General features: G+C 41.2%; 1 non-coding gene across 1 annotated transcript; it reads right to left on the bottom strand.

Moving 5' to 3' along the window:
- Positions 1–10,232: 10,232 nt before the first annotated feature.
- Positions 10,233–10,319, bottom strand: TRNASTOP-UCA (transfer RNA opal suppressor (anticodon UCA)). The gene has a single exon. It is a non-coding gene; the product is annotated as a tRNA-Sec (tRNA).
- Positions 10,320–18,025: the final 7,706 nt, after the last annotated feature.

Genomic DNA, 18,025 nt, shown 5'->3' with positions numbered 1-18,025 from the left:
GCCTTCCATTTTCTGTTGTCCCCGCATAGAAGTGTTTGAAAATCCTCTGTAGAGGCACAGTCCAAAAGTCAAGAGGTGAAGCTGAGAGAGCAGCCACCTGCAGTCTTTTTATATCTGCATAATATCAAATACATTCAACTTAAAATGTTCTTGGACAGCACTAGCATCCTGTAATTATCATGTAATGCATCCCTCCTCCCCGAAGCAGTCTAAGGTTCATTGGCTCTGCTTAGATAAAAACGGTCATCATTAATAAGACTAACATTATGTAAGGCGCTGATAGAAGGCCTACGGAGAAGCACTGTGGTTTGAAGCATAAGCACTCATTTGCCTCAGGAGATTCAGCGCTGAATGCTGCCACTGATTTTCTGTGAAGCCTCAAGCAAGTCACTTCATCTTTGTGACATCTCCTTTGTGCTGTGCAGACGGAGAAGGAAAGAGCTCTGTTGCGCTCCTGCTGGTTTGGGGCTGGGTCGGCCCTTGGTCTCTCAGCTGTCTCAGAACATGAACAGAGCAGCTTTTTCCTTGGAGTCACCCTGCTAGCAGTAGTGAGAGCATTGGCCATGCTGTGTTTGCTCTTCTGTCTAGGCATGTTCCTCTGCAGAGTCTGTTAGTGCCCACTCCTGAATAAACCAAGCTGTATACTTGGACAACTACTGTGGCAATTCACCTTTGTACATGAGGAAAGAAAAGCCCTGGATACAACGTAAGGCTTAGGAGGTGAAAACAGGTGTCTCACATACACCCAAGTGTTTCATTGAACACAAAAACCTAGCTAAAGTTGAACTGAACTATGTTGAACTGGCATTTCTGGAAGATGAAGGGTTCCTTGCAGAACCATGACACGACATGCTACCCTGTTACCACAGCACTGGTTCCTTCCTACAGCTTAGAGGTTCTCTGAGGAACACAGCAAGGCAATGCTTGGATTCAACAAGCGGTGTCCTTCCCACCCAAGGATGCATGGTCACAATGAGATTGAGGAAGGAGGAAAAAACCCAACAGATAACTAACCTAAGAAGAGACAAAGGAGCTGAAAAGAAGTTGTCCAGAAAAGATGAGGGATTGATGATGGAAGAGGAATCCTAGAGAAAGATGACAAGTGGACTGTGTTCACAAAAAAAATCTCTCTTAAAGGACCATAACAATAAATTGGCCCTGTGTGCCAGAAACTGTCACAAATTAACTATGATTCTTCTTTAATCTGTGTTTAAACAGATCTGCTATCATCGAAGTTTGATGGCACATGATCTGTAACGCCAAGAAAATTCACAGTCAGCTTTCCCTTTAGAAGCAGACTCTTGCTCTAGCAGCAGTCAAGGCTGACAGGCGTGCTCCTTGGGTTGGGGACTGTTCCCTTCTTTAAAGCAAGCAAAATGTCAGGAAAGCAGCACTGCCACAGTTAGCACATAAAAAATGTCTTGAAGATTCTTCCCACAGAGCAGGCAGGAAGAAACACTAGCAAAAACTGTGCAACTCCTCAAACAAAACACAACATGAAGATTTGATTTCTGTGTTAAAAACTTAAAATGTAACAGCCTTTGAACCGAAAATATTAAATAATTAGTTATATAGTAAGATAGGTAGCAACACCCATACATACCTTTCCTCCTTTGAACCATAGATTTATTGGCTGACGCAGGATACGTAAGTATTCTAAACGTTGTACAAGTCAGAAACAACAATCTCTGCCATTGATATTTATCATGTGTTCAAATGCTGATTGAAACTTGAACATCTAAAACCAAAAAATGACCTTAGTAGTTATGGAAAAAAGTTTCCGTCTGGTACCAACAGCAATTACACATCATTAAATATAAGCTAAAGCTCCTGTGTTGTTTTTTTTCTCCTTTCTTTGTTTGCTTTGTTTCTGTACTTGCCTTTCATCCCATTAAAGTCATTGGCCAAATTAGTCACTGTTATCTGTTTTAAGAATCATTTCATAATTAACCAAATGGAAAAAAAAAAAGAGGTTGTTTCCAATTCCCTAAAACCCAAATCTTATCCACCCACTCCAACATCTGCAGATGGTAAGCACAGTATGTCTTTTCATTAATATCAATAATGCTAGTTGTTAATATCTACATACAACAATCTTTTGATCTATACTGAAACTATTTGTATGGCCTAGTTCTGCACTCATTGCTCAGGCAAAACTAACTCTTGAATCAAAGAGAGCTTAGCTCAATTAAAGGTTACAAGGAAAGAGCTCTTATTTTGCTCTTGGCACTACGTGCACTGGAAGAATCCCATAAGAAGTAGCAGTGTTATGGGGATATATGCCTTTGTATTCAGCAGCTGCAAGAAGGTGTCTCGGCTCTGTGAGTCAGCCCTGTTTCGGTAAAGCAACTACTGGTGGCAATATATGAAGAGATTTTTTGTGGAGCCAACAAAAACAGGTTTTAGTAGGAACTGGTTACGTTCTGCTACAGTTTGAGTGTCTCTTACCATTTCAGAAGGGACATAATTAAGCAGCAATAAAGTGTGAGAGATATTAAGGACTGTCCGTCTCAAGCATTTAAAAAATAAATCGACTTCTCCTTCCCTAAAGAATGAGTCAAATCAAAATACCCTTTTTAATAGACCTTGGGCTTTTTTTTAATAGATTTTAAGTCTTTGAGGTTTGTGTTTCTGAGCTTTTCTCACAACAAGGGGCTCAAGAACTTTTTTTGAAAACTAAGATGCTTGCAGAATCAAAGTATTCTAGCAGCTGAGGCTCTAGGAAAAAAGTACTAAAACTCATTTAAAAAATTATTACCTATTTCTGAATGTCCTACAGATTTAGAATTACCTTCCATGCCAGTTCAAGGCCAGAGAAAAGAAAATCTGTTTTCTGAAATATGGAACTTCTTTTTATCATGCTTATCATTCAGTTGTGTGTATTTCATACTTCTGCAGGTTTCATTTTGTATTTACAAATGCCCTGACTACAAGGCCATGTTAATTCAGCTTTGCCCAGGTTATTTTTGTAATGGATAAGAATAGGAAGGTGATTGCTGTTGGATTAGCTGGTTTAGAGACCTAGCTCCCTCCAGAAATGTTCTTTTGAGGAATGCTGCTGCAACCATTCCAGACAAGAGAGACACAAGAAAATTTGGGTTTCTGTGACAAAAGAGTGGTGATCGCATTCATTCAGTGAAGACTGAGCACACTGTATTTCACCAGTTGATGGATATTCCCAGAACGTGCAATTAAAATGCAGCTGTTCATTAGGAAAATAATACACTATTCTTGCATAACTAAGGTGTGTCATGAGCAAATAAAGGGGTCATTTTTGGTCCAAAGCCAGTCTGTGAATAAATGCTGGACAGGAGATTTCATATACAATTTGATAATCTGCAATAAGGAGGCAAGGCTTGAAGCAAGAGCAGCAATAAACTTTTGAAAGTTGAAAACATGACTTGGACAAAGACTTCAAAAATTACTTTCAATAGTCAAAATACTAATACCCGCAACACTTACACTGAATTTAGTTAGTTAAAGCATCAGAAATTTCTAGGAACTTTTCTTCCCCAAAACAAATACCAACCCAAAAAGATATGCAGTCTCAAAAATAACTATGTATTCAATATTAAAAAATTCATAGGGAAGAAGTAAAAGACAGATTCTCACTTTCACACCGACTCTTGTTATCGCTGTAGCAGGTCAGAAGTCTTCAAAACTGCCAGTTATACTCACTCCTTGTTTAAGGTCCGTTTTAATTATTGCAATATGAAAAAGACCTTTGTGCAAGTATAGAGTGACTGTATGGTATAGGTGCTGATCTGATCGTTATCTAAAATAAGAAAAGGAAACCGCTTGATGCTATACTTTTTATTCACCTCCTTATTCATCACTGACTCACATTTCTCTAAGTGTTTGCACCTAGGGGAGAGGCAGTGTTTCAGTCCGATACTAGCAAACTCTCAAAGGCTGCTATGCAATCAAAATTTCACAAAACCTGGTCATGCAGGATTCCCTGTCCATGGGACAGAAGTGACTGTTCTCCTAAGACATGTGAATTTATCCACAAGAAAGTCCTTTCCAGTCTGGGATCCTTCACTGAGGTGGCAGGTATGTTTTTGGGGCTCTTCCTCAAAACTTGTTTTTACTCTGTAATTCAAATATACATCAGTAGAAATTGCTGATTTGGAGTTGCATTCTATTTAGAGAAAAGGAAGATTGTTTTCTCTTTTTCAGTTTCACAAAGAACAATGGCTGGAAATATAGTTACTGAACAGAGTAAGACTCAAAAAATGAATACAATTGGAAGTGATATGTTTTAGTTACCACAGTAAAATGGTACACAATCCTGGCCATTCGGAGATAAGGCCTGCTTGTTCATTAACTTGGAGAAAGGCCCTGTCCAAAGATTATACCAATGAAATAAAGCAATACGATCCCTCCAATATGGTTTTAATTGCACAGGCACCAATGGAATAAAGGTGATTCTTACCTCTAGGGCATAATCTACCTTTATTCCAGTAACTGCATCTAAGGTATGACTAAGCATTAGTGTATAATTTTAATAAAAAATAACAACTCAGACTAATCAATCCATACCTCTAAAAAATTACGTGCACTCTTGTTTTCAGTTCATTCCCTGTCAAATATCAATATATAGAACAGCCGCTTAAATTTTTATGATATATAAACCATGCTTATTCAGACATATTATCTCCTTGGAGACCTAGCTTGCCAAGGTCATCTTACGTGTATAAATTCCTAAGTCAGAGGCCATATTATGAATTATTAAAGCTAAGAGAAAAAAATGCATTTGATTATTAGTTTTTCATTATTATACTCTAATGTGCATCATATTTATCACCCGTCCAGGGAGAATATATGAAAATGTATGCTCTTCATCTCTGAAAACATGCTTATCCAATTCAGTTCCAAATCAAAACAGATAACAGATAATGTCAATTGAATAAATCAAACATGCTTAGCTAATGTGAGGAAAACAGACTGCTCAGGAGAACTATCAGCCACAAGGTTGCCAGTTGTCATCTACAGCAAGAATTTCTCAAGGTCTCTTTTTTGCCTTCAAAATCAGGAGTTTTCTTGCCCAAGCCTCAGTGGGTAGTTGAAAGGCTATTTATTTTCTCTCTTCCTCTGGATTTCTAATTGAAATCCACCCCGCTTGTGATATTTAATATTCCAATAGCAACTGGTGAAAAAACAGGAATTTTCAGGACTGAGCATACAAATGACAATGAAAAAGCACATGAGGATCCTCTTCTGAATCATTCTCCAGAAGAGTCTACTTTTCTCTCTTGACTATATCACCTCTATCAATCTCTTCTTAGAGAGAATAGCCTGGAAACACTGTCCCTAAAGACACTTTTAGTGAGCTAATCCCTCTTTTTTACAAATTCTAACCCAGCAAACAGACACAGGTCTTATCTTCTAAGCAGCAAGGTTGGTTAATGCTCAATTCCTATACATATTTGAAGAACTGGATACTGTTCTTGAATAAATATAGTGGATTCTAGGCACAAGCAAACATATACGCAGATGCACACAAAGGCACATATGAGGGATATATTTGAGGTAAAAGCAAATAGAAATATCCTCTGGTAAAGGTATCTTTCCGCTAACAAAACAGGAGCATAATACCAGTCCAAAATGACTAATCTGTCTGCCCATGGCTGCGGGCCTTAGACGCTATTCCACCTCAGTGAGTTGGTTCGTGGTTGCAAAACTTGGCTGATGGCTCGCAGGGGACCTACTGACAAATAAGAATTTATGTGATGGTATTTATCTTAAATGTTGCATGCAATGTACATTTGCCATCAAGAAGTGTATGGGAAGCAGCTACTCTGAAGCTTTGAAGCGTGCTGCAGACTAGCTTCACTGCTTCTTTCTTTCATTAAGTTTTGTCAAGGTAGGGCCCTGGTTCCCATCTGAACTTCTCCATGGGCTGTGGCATAAGCAAGGGGGATCATGTTGATGCAAATAACAAACTTCTCCATTAAGCCATCTGAAAAATGTCCACCTGAAAATCCACAAAGACATACATCCATCAGGCCCACTGTTATTTTGAATGAATCCACAAGCTTTACCTCAGTCACGAGTCAAGAATAATTTTAACAGTATTAAGTTCACAACCTGAAACTACAGGATATAAATAAAACCACAGGATAAAATAATTATGCCAATCATTCTGCTATACATAGGAAGAGACAGTATTACAGAGAGAGATTTGGAACTTCTCCATTAAACTTTGGTACTTAACATTTCAAATCTGAACAGCATTTTGGGGAACAGAACATACACAGGAAGGTTAAACTTTCATTTGGTTAAAAAGTATCCCACTAGTTTCCCCTTAAAACTACCATGCAGCCATTCATTTCTATGCAGTACGTTTGTCAAGTGAGGGAGGAAGCCACCAGGGCTAATGTTGTAAAATTTGCAACATCTAAAGCAATGCTCTTAAAGTCATGTTTAGAGAGATTGTTCGATACCCTCTCGTATATTCTGTGATTATCACAGCTCACACATTACAATTAAATCTGTTTGTAGGCATCAAAACAAAAATGTTCTGACTTTAGAAACTGTCAGACACCTGCATCATACATTGACTTCAGTTTATTTTGCAGGCACTGATTTCAAACAGAGACTTTCTTCAGGTGTACCCAACTGCAGTCAGCCAGAGTGCCTTCACTTCTGAGTGCTCTTTAAAAGACAAATGTTGAAAAGGCACGTTCCTTCCTCCTTTGCAGTGAATGGATTCTTTCAGGAAATGGGAGTATTAACTGTGATACAGCTACCCTTTTTTTCAAATTCTTTCACAAAGAGATCACTGCTTCTGGGACCCACAGGCCCACATATTATTCACAGACCACACACTGGGAGGAGATGCATTGACCTCAGGTCTGTTACATCACCATTAGTGTTACTCCACCCAGGATCTGAATAGGTCAGTTGGATGAAGTTTCAGAAGTTATCAAGAGCAGCCTGCATAATAAGCCACGAACTTGGGCTGATTCAGTTTTGAAAGTCTAAACAGTGCTCAAAGAGTCAGAGGCCAAATTTTCCTTAGTTTTTGGTGATTTTTTTAATTCGTAATACGGATTCCCTATTTTATTGCTCAGTCCCAAGGAAATGAGACAAACCCTTCATCTGTACTCATTTATCTCATCTATCATTTAGAGGAATCATACAAAAATCCCTTCCGGATGAGATGGCCTCCTGAATTCTATAAGCTGATGTGAGGCTCTGCCTTACATGAGCAAAGAACACAGTCTGCGGAGCCAGACTGCAGGGCTCTCCTACTTCTTTTCTACAGCTGAAGCAACACAAAGCAAGTGAGAAATTACTAAGGATTCCTCCCCTTGACACAGGGGATCCTTGGGTGGGTGGATGACAGGGTAACCCACTTTACACAACAAATGCATGTCCTTCCCAGAAGGGGCCTGTCAGGGGTTGTAAGCAACTAAATGGATTGGGAGCAGACATGATAATGTAAAAAGTCCTTGAGCAGCAGAATGAAGGACTGCAGCCCAGTCTTGAATGTGTGCTAAATTAGACTAGAAGCCAGAATCTTATTAAGATTGAGGGAACAGAAACAGACCTGGCTTCCATGTTCTTCCCTCCTCAGATTTAGTGAGCATAAACCCAGCAAGACTGAGAGCTGTGTTTTTGGTTTTTCATTTGTCAATCCACTTATCCTTTCATGTGCCCATAGGACAAAGGGCGGAAGTAATGGAGAGGGTTAATGGCTTCACTACAGTTGACTGGTGTTAAAGCCAGGGCAGATGTGGGCTTTAATTAGAAAGCAGCTGCACATACATAAACCACAGCAATCTTAATCCAGAGAGTGACAGTGTGAACACAGACTTCTTGCAAAAGCACGTATCTGTAACCTGCATTTGTCTGTGTTTTTAGGGGGAAGGGGTTTCAGCAGAATTCTATCCAGGAGCTCATAGGAGATACAAGGAAAAAGTACATATATGTCTAAAAATCAGAAAAGGGCACTAAGAATGTAAACAGAAAAGAATAAAAATAACCACATAGATCAAGTTACTCAGCACCAAAACAGAAGAGTAAAGTTTTCCATTACCTTTCACAGAATAGAGCTCTCCCACTATGAGCAAGGCTCCAGCTGTTCTCTTGGCTTTCCCTTGGGCATTGATTATGCTGAACATCCTGTGAGCCCCCCCAAAACTGGCAATTATATCTAGAATATCCCAGCCCTTTCGGAATTCAGGTACCCAATTTGCTAGAAATACTGCAGAGGAGGAAATCATGAACATCCAGTTTGCTGTGTTAATTTTTACTATGGTCCCCTGGGTAGAATGTGGAGGTTCCCTTGTCGGGAAGCAGGTGAGCGCACAGGAAGCAGTGCTGCCACACAAGCCAGGCGCTACATGCTCCCTTCACATCTGCAGGCAGCAGCAAAACCCTACAGGCTGCTCCCTGACACCACTATAAAATGGAGGTTACTTAGGCCCAGAAAGCCCATTAAGTCTGAAGTCCAAAGGCTTGATGATCCTATGTGTAAGTATATGCCTGAGTACTCCAGAGAGAACATTTTTTTGGCACTTCTCAGTATCCACAGAGGAGTGTTCATGTCCTGCTTCATCGTATGGGGTGCATATGCCATGTAAACGGGTGCAATGCACTTTGTGTTGTCAGCTCCGCTCAGCTCTAAGACACTAAATCTTTGATGAGATTTGAAGGTAGAGAAGAGGGTGGGTAAGCTGGGAATTTATATATCTCAACATATACTCTAGTAAACCATCTCCCTTTCTGTCTTGAGTGCTTGTCCATATGCAGTCTTATACTCTTAGGACCCTTACTATCCACTAACTTTCTCACTCCACCAATGTAGATTACTTGGATGAGAAGCCCCTGGCCCTCAAAAAGAAATAGAGAGACAGAGAAGAGGACAGTGCTATCAAGAATTACAGCAGCCCCAGAAGCTTCTGTAAAGAGCACATTGTCTAGTGTAAATAGAGAACCATGTGGTGGCTTTGCAACTTGCATGCCTCATGAACAAGATGACAGATGTTAGGTCTCCCTAGTACTTCCATAACAGTTCTGACATACCTGATGTCCAGGCAAAGCACTGAGCATTCTTCCTATAGTGTCAAAAGGCGTAGAAGTCTTTAAAGATAGTTGTATAGGGCTTGTGTGGCAAGGTTCTGGTAGCACGGGGGCTACAGGAGTGGCTTCTGTGAGAAGATGCCAGAAGCTTCCTCCATGTCCGATAAAGCCAATGCCAGCCGGCTCCAAGATGGACCCGCCGCTGGCCAAGGCCAAGCCCATCAGCGACAGTGGTAGACCCCCTGGGATAACATATTTAAGAAGGGGAAAAAAACCTGGGGTGGAACAGCAGCCGGGAGAGAGAAGTGAGAATATGTGAGAGGAACCGCCCTGCAGACACCAAGGTCAGTGAAGAAGGAGGGGGAGGAGGTGCTCCAGGTGCCAGAGCTGCAGAGATTCCCCTGCAGCCCCTGGTGAAGACCATGGTGAGGCAGGCTGTCCCCCTGCAGCCCATGGAGGTCCATGGTGGAGCAGATAGCTACCTGCAGCCCATGGAGGACCCCATGCCAGAGCAGGTGGATGCACCCGAAGGAGGCTGGGACCCCGTGGGAAGCCCGCGCTGGAGCAAGCTCCTGGCAGGACCTGTGGAGAGAGGAGCCCATGCTGGAGCAGGTTTGCTGGCAGCACTTGTGACCCCGTGGGGGACCCACGCTGAAGCAGTCCATTCCTGAAGGACTGCACCCCGTGGAAGGGACCCATGCTGGAGCAGTTTGTGAAGAACTGCAGCCTGTGGGAAGGACCATGCTGGAGAAGTTTGTGGAGGACTGTCTCCTGTGGGAGGAATCCCACGCTGGAGCAGGGGAAGAGTGCGAGAAGGAAGGATGGCAGAGACAACATGTGATGAACTGACCGCAACCCCCATTCCCCATCCCCCTGCACCACTTGGGGGGATGAGGTAGAGAAATTGAGAGTGAAATTGAGCCTGGGAAGAAGGGAGGGGTGAGGGAGAAGGTGTTTTAAGATTTGGTTTTATTTCTCATTATCCTACTCTGATTTCATTGGTAAGAAATTAAACTGATTTCCCCAAGTCGAGTCTGTTTTGCCCATGACGGTAATTGGTGAGTGATCTCTCCCTGTCCTTATCTTGACCCACGAGCCTTTTATTGTATTTCTCTCCCCTGTCCAGCTGAGGAGGGGAGTGATGGAGCAGTTGGTGGTCACCTGGCATCCAGCCAAGGTCAACCCACCACAGTCCTTTTTGGCACCCGAAAGGTGGAAATGAACCACTCTGTCACTAGGCAGCTACAGGTTTGAAGCCTGCACCTCAGACCACTGAGGGTCATCTGGGCCTTGCAGCCCCCCCACTACCAAAACTTTGCCACACAAACCCCATACAATAGTAGAGCCGAACAGGAATGTCCCAGACGAATAGGCACTCAGCTGTGACAAAGCTCGCCACTTTTTCTCCATTGAAAAATCATGGGAGTTCAACACTGAAAGGACAAGATGCTAGCAGAGCTGAAAAATCTCTGGTCTTCCATACATTTCCATGGTTGAGTGTATGAATGTGCACAGTGTGAATGTGCACCAGGACAATCAGTCAAGAAAAAAAAAGATGTAGGGGGAAATCTTGTATGGGATCTACACAATGTCTAGGTAAAACTGCCTTATTTCTAAATCCATACTGGAGTCCATCACTTGAGTAACCCTGGTATACACACACAGAGACAGCATGATCTTCAGCTGAGGGATGAGAGCAGTCCAGAGTCCTGGATTCTGTTCAAATGTCACCAGTGATTCACTGCCAAAGGACAGATCACCCCCTGGTTCTGGGGAAGCCACTCAGGCACTTGAAGCTGGCTGGATAACATACATGCCAAAGCAACAACATGGGATATGAACCAGAGGGGCAGGAGGAGAAATAACTAGTAATAACTCTAATATTAGCTTTTTTAATTTTTCAGCTCTGCTAAAGTGCCTATATCCATATGTAGGGACACTAATGAGGGGCCTGATTTCCAGAACCATTGAGTCTCCAGCAGTTTCTGTGGACACTGCTATATAAAAATCTAGCTTCTTGCAAGAGACTAAATATGCATTTGAATAGCTAAAGCTAGGCCACTGTTCTTAACAATGACATCTTGATATTTTGGTTTACATATCACAACAGCTGGGGATGGTGCAAGGCTGATCAGCAAACTGAAGTGGGATTACAACATAAAGCCAGTATTAATTGTATAAGCGAAAGCCAAGGTTGGTAACCTTTTATGTGGAGACTGTGCAGACTGAATATTAAAGGGGAGGAACTCCAGAAAAACCTCACGGATTTTCTTTGCTGCAGCCAGCTGGGGAGGGGGAAGCAGAAGAAAACAGACATTCAATAAAAGGAAAAAAGGGGGGAAGGAAAACAGGAGGTTAAACATTCCTTTGACAGACTGATAGGCTGAAATAATTCAGGATGACAACATTTTTAAATTCCTGACAAACACTTGGGCCTGCTAGTGTGAGAATTTTGTCCCTTGTCCTCATAACTGATGCAAGGGAAAGTGCCAGAGTTATGGGGATTATGGCCCCAGAAGGCTGGAAGGTGTGAACCCCAGGACAGGACACCAAATGGTTCCACTCTCTGACATCTTCCTTTAGTGGCTGATTCAAAGAAATAAAAAACATTTACAAAGATTCTTTACAATGATTGGAGTGACAGTTTGGCAAAGGAAGATAATGAGCGACTCCCCTCCCGCAATGTTTACATTAAGCCATAGAAGCATTGTGGATCTATCGTTTTATCACAGCCTTCAAGGCAAATTCTATACACAATTATAACAGTAAATCTGGAGTATGGGTGTGGATTTCATGGATTTGGAATTCCTGATGATATTGTTACTGAGATTAACACTGAGCAGAAATCAACCTTCAGGTTGAGCAGAAACCAACCTTTCGTAAAGGCAGATGAACCTGGAAATACTGATCACCTACATAGTCCTTAACCGGACCACTGCCTAATGAAGGTTATGATTCACCTTCCATTTCATTTGTGAATATGTACCACATTCCTTCATTCCCCAAACATCCCAGTGATGGCTGCTGGCATTTGTGTGCACAGAAAAGTAACTGGGAAAGTATTTAATATATTGCAAGCTTCTTCAATTCAATCTAACAGCAGGAAGTAGCCATTGTGTGTGTCAGTGCTTCAGGGACCAGCACCTGATACAACGCTGGTAGACCTTAGAAGCAGTGCAGGAATTACTGGCATAGAGAGAATAATTTGTGAGTGAATTGCACTACCTCTGAATGAAATCTTTCTATCCCAATCTTCAGCTATAAAACAATGTGCAGCGGCCATTTCCTAACATCCATATTATGCTGCAGCTATTTTTTCATGCACTTTCTTTTGTACAAAGCACATTGAAGTGGGGAGTGATGGGAAGGTCAGACTGTTTTGGAAAAGTCCAAAAGCTCTTTCTGCAGCATGGTTATTAGGAGGACTGTGAGAAGGCCCAGTGGCAATGATATATAGATAAACATCTGCATTCCTTACATACCACAATCATTTTTGCTTCAAGGAGAACTTCTCACTTCCAACGCTAAGCAGATTGTGTATGTGTCAATTAGACACCCAAATTCTCTCTCCCCATTTGGTGTCAGGTATCCATCTGATAATTTGCTTTTGCATTATGAAGAGCCATGACTGACTCGGTGATCCTTTCTTTAGATTTGTCAAAGCTCTCTGGCATGCTGAGCAAACACTTAGTCCCCTTACAATACTGTATTAGCTGACTCTTTAGTCAAAAAGTATTCCACTACCTTAGAGTTGCATTGCAAAGATCCCCAACTATTTTATGCACTGCCTACTTAAAAAATAAATAAAGATGGAATTACATTCCTGAGCCCAGGATCCTCTTGCACTACACAAATGTAAGTATTTAATTTGGCTTTCCCTGTTTATGTTAGTTTGTTTTAGTTGCTCTGTGTCTTACTCAACCACAAGAATGCAGTATAATTGGACGTATTCAGTACTGTGTATCTTTGGCTGCTTTTTGCTTCCCAGAAAAAAAAAAAAAAAAGGTTTTTAAAAGAAGGTCTAAAAGTGTTTTTTGTTCTTTAGTTGTGAAACTAAAAACTAGACAAACAACCAAAAGAAATTTCATACCGAGAGCCTCCAAATAAAGGCATAGAGTTAAAAAATGAACTGATTGTAGCATTGGTGAAAGGAAGCAGATTGCCAGCCTGTAGAGACTGAAGTCGCTGCTCATCCCTGCAGAAACATGTTAGAGATTAGAACTGTGTGGTACCCCCTCCAGAACTCTCTTGCCAGTCTAAGTTGGTTTATGGCAGGTACAGAGGAGAAGAGGAAGAAACCACACAACAGGCAGTGATGGGGTGACCTTCCCTCGGAAAGTTTATTCTAGCCTGCAAGAACTGGGAGGTACCCGAAACCTGTAGGTTTCCCACTGTAGGAAATGGAAAGACTGCTGTTGGCTGTAGAAGGAGCTGCCGCAGGTCACAGGAGAGGCTCAGGTGGTTGTCTCAGCCCCACAGTGCTTCATGCCCAAGCAGCAGGCCTGACAATACCAGTCCCCATGGCTTCTTTGCTGAGGTTGTCCATAGTGGGTGTCAGTAGATTCTAATTCCGGTGGGGTTTGTTGGTTGGTTGCAAAAGGCTAGTAAATGAAAGCCTGAGCTAAAACCCCTACTTACTTTACACTGGTGTCCGATAAGGTTTCATATGCTCAGTCACTAGGAATGCTATCCTGAGAGACCAGAGCCTGGCACCTAATCTAAAGAGTGTCTCTCTCTGGTTCTAAGGGTTTATCTACATGGAGCTTCTTGCAGAGTTAGACCCTAGTGATTTAGACAGACTGCCCTCAGTGTATTGGGAAATGGTGACCATACACAAAAGCAGGTCTTTCAACTTAGCAGCTCAAGCAAATAGACTGTCAAAGGTTCAACACCTACTGAACTTTTTCTGACTTTCCATCCATCCCATCATTTCATTAAATACAGATTAATTCCTTAATTTAGCTTTTCTTAAAACAAAGAGATTTCAAATTATAGGCTGTATTTTTATTAGCAGACATTACTGGCAAAACACAAGAGGCCAGTAGGAGCATATTTGTTGCTGCTGTAAGGCAGCTCAACCCATTGGTTTCAACAGTACTATGCTATTTTGCACTTCTTTAGAAGCTGGCCTTGGTTTTGTAACTTAATTTAAAATGGTTAAATACTACTTCTTTATCTGAGTGAAAGAAATTTGCATCAGCATCAATATCTACTACACCTAAGTAATGCCATTCATTCAGTATCTACTATGCGTAAGCAATGACAGTCCTCACATTCAGAGAGGATCTTATGTCTCAGCTCTTCTCTGACAGATCTCTCCTTTCTGCACTCAGGAGTAAGATGCAGGTTCAGGGGGGGATGAGAGCGACCGGGGGGATGAGGGACCATCTTTGACTCTGCAGGAAGGAAATGCTACTTGAATGTCAGACTCTAAGGGAAACAGGGGGAATCCTCTGGGCCATCAAGCAGCAGAGGAATTTAAAGAAATAACCCTGGCCTCATGATTTTGAAGGGCATCAGTAGAGCTTAAAAGTCGCAGGGACAGCATCTGGGACAACACGGAATAAACTTTGTGACTGATATTATTTTGGTATCTTCCCTTAGATTCACACTAGTTTACAAGTACATAAAGTTCCCCTAAAAAGACATTGAGGATTCTCCTATGAAACATGGTTTGTCTAGCAAGATAAACTGTGCATAAGCAATCACTCACATCCAGTTCCACATCAAGCAAGCCGGCAGCTTTTCAGTGCAAATAGCATGGTCAGGGTCAGGGCTGGAATATGAAGCCCAGCCCTTCCCAGACACAGGGAGCGTGCCTGAGAGTGAGCCTAGCTGAGGAAAGTTTAGGGCAGCCCCGTAGATGCTTTTGGCTATTTCTATGAAATGTGTTAAATGAACAACAACCAAAATAAAACTCCACAGAAGGCTGAAAGCAGCAGTACTCAGAGCAACTATAGTCAGATATTCATCAGTAGCTCTCAATTTGGCGATGTTCTTAGTTTTTAGATGCCTAATAAAGATGTCCCACCCAGAATCCCCAAATCAGTTGCCACATTTTAAAAGACTGATTTTCTTATGCTGACTTCTACGCCACAAAAAGCTCTATCTAGCCATAAAGAGCTCAATAATTTTACTGAAACTGCAGGAATTTCAGATCTTTACATTTTTTAATTGTTTATAATTGAAAATTGGGTTGTACAAGTATTTGAAATGAAAATTTATTGCAAGTATTGTTCTAGTGCTTGGTTGTTTATGAGCACTGTGAACAAACCTGGTTCTGTACTCAGTTTTAAAATGCATGTACAGCAAGCATTGCATTAGCAAATTAAGGAATAGCCAAAGAGGAGCAACATAAAGCAGAGGCACACCCTTCTGAGGCAGAATGCAAAGCAACACCCATAAGTAAGAAATAAATAATTCATCACAGATTTTATACCTTACTGTTCCCTGTTTCAGGGGCCAATACATAAATATTTTGCAGATGCCATCTACTGGGGAAGCAGGAAAATTAATTAATTGTACACGATTTTCAGGCAGTAAATAAAATAAATTGGGAAACTATTCCTAAAATCTCATCATTTCTTTACTTATGTTAGCTGTTGCAAGAAGAAAAGTGACTAAGGCAACTGTCTCTTAAGCATTTATGATGAGCCAAAAAGAAATGGGGGAAACGTAGATACATGAATGTTAACAACACTGAGACAGCAATCAAAGTAGAAATAGCTTTTTTAATTAAACCCTGATCATAAAACTGAGAAAGCACTGATATCCTTGAGAAGTACGACATTCAAACTCAGAGTGATTAGATGCTTACAGACCTTAAGAGTTCATACTCTCATTGTTTATACAATGCTGCCCTCTAGCAACTGAAGACCAGTGCACAGGATTCATGAAGGTTTCTCTCAGAACACAGGCTGTCTTTTCCTTTCAAAAAGCATTTGTGGTTTGCCACATCTGTGCTTTAAACTGCATTTTAAAGCTCTTCTTCAGTGAATTTTCTACACTAGTTGCATTTCTCCTGGCTAAAGAGAAACAGCAAAATTGGCTACTTACTTGCCATGGTGAAAGTTAAACATATTTGGACACAGCTGCTGCTTTGTAAAGATACATATACCTGATAATCTTTGCTCCATTAGACCACCTGATTCCCTGACGTATTATCAGGGAATCTGGCTCCAGCCCTTTGCTTACTCAGTGCAAACTGTACAGTAAGAAAAACAGCCTGGTGCCAGTGAACTCAAGCAGTGGCTCTACATGCTTCCAAAGACCTAGGTAATATCTTGTCGTTTATTCTAGCGCTACATGTACAGGGCATATTCCAGTTCAGGGCTGGAACTATAAAACCCAACCACACTAGACCGCACTCATAGGGTCTGGACACATCCTAACCCATCCTGCCTCTCCCACACGATCCCCCCATAACTTGTGATGGCTCTCTGCTGCTAACTCAATGCACCTGGGAAGTAAGATGCCAATAAAATACATATTCATTGAAATTAAAACTTAAATCAATAATTTTTAAGGGCAGTTATAAAACAAATAGTTATCATTTCATTTCTTCTTTGGCCTGGTAAAACACATTAAAATTCCCAAGCCCTGTGTTGATATTCAGGCGGAGGCTAGCAAGGCAGTGAAGCACATGCTCATCTCTCAGGTACCCTGAACAGTACCACTGAAGTCAGTGTGAGTTAAAGACAGACTGACAGACTTTTCTGAATGCCTGCCCTAAACAGAAGTTAAGATTCTGATCTCTAATTGAGTTGAAAGCCACTGAAAAAGGGCTTCATTTAGAAAATCTTGTTCTAATTAAAACAAACCCAAACTGGCTCCAGACCTAAACTGGAGAGAAACATAACTAAATGTTCTGATTAAATGGCTTCCATGAATACAAAAAATAAAAAACCCACAAGTTTTCTGTTAAAAACAACAAAGGCATCTCAGGGAAAGCACCAGAAATGCTGACAAAACAGCAAAGGTGAGCGGGCAGCCACTGGGCTAAGGGAGGCTCTTCTGCTACCTGTAAGACCAAACTGTTCTTTGAAATGATGCAGAATCGGAAAGTCATAGCAAAGTAAAGGTCAGGCATCAATAGAAACATACTTCAAAAGGCAAAGAAATTTGTATTTTACAGAGTATACTCCCTAAGGACCTAGCAAAAGATCACTGCTGTCACGTGAATTCAGCTGAGCTGAGGAAGTGTTGAGAGGAAGACATCAGTAAGATGGCTTTTGTATTGCCCAAATAGGACAGCAAACTTGATCATTAAATATCAAACATTAAACAAACATATGAGGGGCGAAGGCATGGTAATGTATCTGCCTTAGGGACACCAGGGTACTGAAATTTCATTTTACAGTAAACTGCTACTTTGCATCTGCTGAGAACTTCATATTAAACTCAAAGCATTTCCACTAACCTCTCCCCCATAACTTTAAACCTTGGGAGGGGTTTATAAGTGACGCTACTGAAAAGCACGGTGCAGTAGTGGAAAAATGTGTTACATGGAACAAATCAGTAGATTAAAACCTCCACCTCTATTTGTCCAAACAAATATTATTTTCCCTTAACCATAACACAGGAATCTTGTACCACAGTCTTTGAGGCTGATTATGTGGAACTGCTTTTAAATATTACTTCTGGGTTTACAATGGGACATACTTAAAATACCATCAAATTATTTCCCTTGCTTAATATTAACAACAACAATTTTTGAAATGTTCAGTTTCTTATCCACACCCAATATGCTGAAAGGTCAGAACTAGATCCACTAGGGATTAATACTGGATAATTTTTCAGTGTGTTAGAACCAATAATTGTCAAATAGCACAGTTAAATCTCGGGTAGGATTCTAGAGGCCTCAGGCAAAATTTCTATTGTAGTCATGAGAATTTTTCTTGAGAAAAGACCAAGGGATTAAACTATTGAAGGAAAATAATAATTTTATGAAGCCCTGCTGGCCAGTTTACACATCAGATAAACTGGTGTTGGAACG

The sequence above is a fragment of the Ciconia boyciana genome, chromosome 12 (assembly GCF_034638445.1).
Source record: "Ciconia boyciana chromosome 12, ASM3463844v1, whole genome shotgun sequence".
Classification (NCBI taxonomy): Eukaryota; Metazoa; Chordata; class Aves; order Ciconiiformes; family Ciconiidae; genus Ciconia; species Ciconia boyciana.
Note: the sequence above shows the minus strand (reverse complement) of the source record. Positions and strands in the feature narration are given on the sequence as shown.